Genomic DNA, 5029 nt, shown 5'->3' with positions numbered 1-5029 from the left:
CGATCCAAAATGGTCCCTTTATATTGGTTACTCCGACTGACATCAATTAAATTCATTTTTCCGGACATTCTTTCTCATAACAAAGCAACGACTTCTAGACATAATATTTATACCATTTTGCACTATGTTGATATATGATGTTATAAAATCATGCAAGAATAAAAAATATATAAATTTATTACATTTTAAGACGTTTTAATCACAAATGAAATGGCTGTATTGGCCTTTGGATGGTTAAAACGGTTAAACCGAATGACCTTTTGACACTTCAGAATCTTTAAAATACCTTTATATGTAGCAAAATATAATTAAAACCTTTTGGATTCAATAAAAGAGATCTAGTTGTACTACTTCACATACTTTGGATGTCATATCTTTGTTTTTTATTAATATTAAGGCCTTTGGACAAAAAAATGACCCGTCACGTCATTGACCCATATATATATATGGGTCAATGACGTGACGGGTCATTTAGCTTATTTTTATTTATATATATATATATAAGCTAAATTTTACTTTTGTAAAATAAAATATATTTAATATTATAAATTTATAGTACAAATAAATGTGAAAAATCTGTGGAAAATCACTAATGGATGAGTTCAACACATTATTTCACTTCCTTACATATTGTGCTGCCTACACACGATCCCGTACGAGTGATGCTAATGCAAACTGTCAACACTGTGATGTCAGGAGCAGAGGATAATATTTCCCAGAGGGTTTTGTCACCTCCTGCTGTCAAGAGCCCTCCTCACAAAAAGATCAATGTCCATAATATGATATCCCATGAGACAATGCCACTCAGTAATGTGCATGAGCAGCACAAAGCCACTAAGAAACCGCTAACTGCTGCAATACACGAGTACATTTTCACTTTAAACAGTAAGAATGTGCATACATGGATTTTATATTGCATGTGATCATGCTCTTATGTGAAGGTATATTCAGAAATCTGAGTTTCTTTGTATATATTAACATGATTTATGATGAAAATGAACCTGAGTCAACACAGTTTTAAAGTAAATGTATGTCTCTAGAGGTGATTATGATAGGGAAGCTTTAAAATATGCCTGATGAAAGAAATACGCTGTGTCAGCAATATACAAAGTACAAGGGCAATATTTCGACAAGGCCTTGAATACTCTCTTGTCAGAGGTTCCACACATCTTTAAATTAGTTGGGAAGAGATGTGTAGATAAGCATATTAAACATAATGTTAAATGCACTTGGAAAATGTCAAAGTCACTGCAGTGGGATCCACATGCTGTATCATCTATTACAATAATACGCTAATGTGATGCTCAGTCACCTTGCAAAATAAATAAATAAATAAATCATCCAAGCAGCAGCACTTCAACAAAATTTTAGACAATTGCCTATTTGTGGTGACAGCCAATAAAAACTATAAAAACAAAGACTAATGTCAAACTTGCATGCACATCTTTTTGCAGTAGGATACCAATGCTATTCTGTCCAATATTTAATTTTGTAAATTAAGTAGGCTTTCGGCATCATTTATTGTACTGTAGGTTTGCCGTATATGTTTGTTTTGGTATTAATTGCTTTAGTTTTAATGGATGGGGCTGAATAGATTTGACAAAATTGCATAGAAGTTTAATGTGCACTTATTAGTATTCATATTCAAGCATTCATATATAAAAACATGTATACACACTATAATAAAAATAGTGCAAATAACTTTATTGTTATTACTTCCATCTGCATTTCATTAATAAATATGCCATTAAAAGTCTTTCATAGGCAAAATTGGCCATTTATTGATACATAAGAGTCCCGCAATTAGAACTGAACCTGATCACCTGGGACAGTTTGGATGTCTCTAAAGTTGCACAAAAATTAAGTTTTAGATGCTGTCAGTATGTTGATATTTTACATTTCAGTGTCTATCCAAACATACGGAAATGTACATGTACACTTCACACACAAATACAAAGATCACTCTCGGAAATACTTCTGTATTATTATTAAGTAGTGTTTACACTGAAAAAATGCAATGAGACGTGCACTATGTGTAAAAGTGCACTTGTTAAGATGGCAAAATAATATGTACAAGTCACATTTGGGCACTTGTTTTAAACTTGGCCTCAGGTTAGCTAACACGCTAAAGCTAGCAGCAACACCAAACACAAAGCCATGGGGATAAAATGCCATTTCCCTCAAATGAGGATAAGTGTACTTGTTAAGATGGCAAGATAATATGTAAAAGTCATATTTGGGCACTTGGATTAAACTTGGCCTCAGGTTAGCTAACATGCTAAAGCTAGCAGCAACACTAGTTTTAGTACTAATGTTCATACTAAAAAATGCAATGAGGCATGTACTATTAGTAAGTGTACTTGTTAAGATGGCAAGATAATATGTAAAAGTCATATTTGGGCACTTACTGTTTTAAACTTGGTCTCAGGTTAGCTAACACACTAAAGTTAGCGGCAACACTAGTTTTAGTACTAGTGTTCATACTGAAAATTTCAATGAGGTGTGTACTATGAGTATAAATATACTAGTTAATATGGCAAGATAATGTACAAGTCACATTTGGGCACTTGTTTTAAACTTGGCCTCAGGTTAGCTAACACGCTAAAGCTAGCAGCAACACCAAACACAAAGCCATGGGGATAAAATGCCATTTCCCTCAAATGAGGATAAGTGTACTTGTTAAGATGGTAAGATAATATGTAAGTCATATTTGGGCACTTGGATTAAACTTGGCCTCAGGTTAGCTAACACGCTAAAGCTAGCATCAACACTAGTTTTAGTACTAGTGCTCATACTGAAAAATGCAATGAGGCGTGTACTATGAGTATAAGTGTATTTGTTAAGATGGCAAGATAATGTACAAGTCACATTTGGGCACTTGTTTTAAACTTGGCCTCAGGTTAGCTAACATGCTAAAGCTAGCATCAACACTAGTTTTAGTACTAGCATTCATACTGAAAAATTCAATGAGGTGTGTACTATAAGTGTACTAGTTAAGATGGCAAGATAATGTACAAGTCACATTTGGGCACTTATTGTATTAAACTTGGCCTCAGGTTAGCTAGCATGCTAAAGCTAGCAGCAACACTAGTTTTAGTACTAGTGTTCATACTGAAAAATTCAATGAGGTGTGTACTATGAGTATAAGTGTACTTGTTAAGATGGCAAGATAATGTACAAGTCACATTTGGGCACTTATTTTAAACTTGGCCTCAGGTAAGCTAACACGCTAAAGCTAGTAGCAATACTGAACACAAAGCCATGGGGATTAAAACGCCATTTCCCTCAAATAAGCATGTGAAACTACGCTTAATATGTTACATATTGGCGAGTGCGTAGGTTGTAGTGTATAGTACAGACTCCTCTGTGACTTCTATCTCCTTATTTCCTTCACTCTGTTCATCTTCTCAATCAACATTTAAATTGTGTTCGTCATCTAACTAGCCGTCAGTCAGATAAGTCACATTTCATTCTCTCCGACAACTGTGGCGCGTTGCGTGCCTGCGGGCTGTGACTGCAGGGCCTGCTAACCACTTCTCTTATCTCTCCAACTGTGCTGCCATCATCCAATGAGATCGCCTCAAACCATTGGCATCCACTTCTCCAACTCTCCAGTCAATTACCCAGCTCCTGATTTATTCAAAGAGGACGTCATTGTTATGGATTAAAATTTAATTGCTGGTTTTGCAGGCTTATCCCAGAATGTAACCAATATTGCCCAACCTTGAGAGTGTTCTCAGATAGAACAGTGTGTTCATTCTTGGGTGCAATGGCTCCATTTCATAGAAGCAGTTGATTAGGACAAGGTGGAAGACTGCTCTTTCAAAAAATGTGGCTGAAAGCAAGCCGCAAATTTGCCCCCGCTGCTTTTCTGAGAATTTTAATGGCTTTTCTCAAACAGGGGGAAAGAAAAAAAAAAAAAAAAGAGTTTTCAATGACGTGTAGAACTGGAAGGTGGTTAATAATAGCGCAATAATGTGTTGTGAATGTCTTCTTTATTGGTCATGTTTACCAGCAAATCTTAAGAGGGTGGATTTGAATATCTGCTTTTTGTCAAGAGTGAATCTTAAGGTGTTTCTTAAGGTGCTTCTTAAGGAGGAATGAGATGCTGAGTTAATTAAAGGGTTCATCCAGTTCTTGATCCCTTCTAAACAAAAGATTGAATGAATGAATGAATGAATGAACCATTTAAGGAGCAACCGCAATATAAAATAACAGTAGGCCTATATAATCAGATGACGATGATATACATGGTATACCTACATATGATACAGCCATCTTTATACATTAGGCCTACTTTTATACATACTCTTCACTATTTGTGTTACTCGTACAATATTATGCCAGTAGGGGGCGACAAGTGATCGTCATTATGAGCTCAAACGATTTATTCAAAATACTGATTCATTCAAGAACAACTTTATAAATGAGTCAATGAATCATTTACTATTCATACAAACACGCGTTAATTTAGGAATAAATCAGTGAAACAGGAGTAAAGGCCGTACACAGAACGCGTTTTCCATTGTTTTACTATGTAAAGATGGACGTGTACAGGTTTGACAGTTGTGTTCTAAAACGCGACGCTCAAGTTAAAAGAAATTCAACTTTTATAAAACGAGTATCAAGAGTTTGCTTTTTTCGTTCCACTGACCTGCATCTCGCATTTTTAACCGCAAAAACTCGTTCTGTGTGAATGGTCCGTTACTGAATCATTTACTCATCTGATTCGTTAAAAAGACAGAATCATTCAGTAACAAAAAACACTTGTTGCTTGTTTCTTTTATTTGTAACTGGCAATGTTGTATCTCAAATGTAAGTTACACAATTCTTGCAACCAAATATGATGATTTTATTGTATTTTTGTTTTGTTACAAAAATAAATATCTTATAAGCATCACAGGCACTGTGTTAATCGTTCTTTACCGGTTCATTTAAATGAAATGTCCAAATGAACCGATTCACTAAATTAATTGGACTCGCTTCGTATAAGAGAAAAAAATCAGCATCAACCAAAATTAATCTCAAT

Source organism: Ctenopharyngodon idella, chromosome 24 (assembly GCF_019924925.1).
Source record: "Ctenopharyngodon idella isolate HZGC_01 chromosome 24, HZGC01, whole genome shotgun sequence".
NCBI classification, from domain to species: Eukaryota; Metazoa; Chordata; class Actinopteri; order Cypriniformes; family Xenocyprididae; genus Ctenopharyngodon; species Ctenopharyngodon idella.
This window is presented reverse-complemented; position numbering follows the sequence as displayed.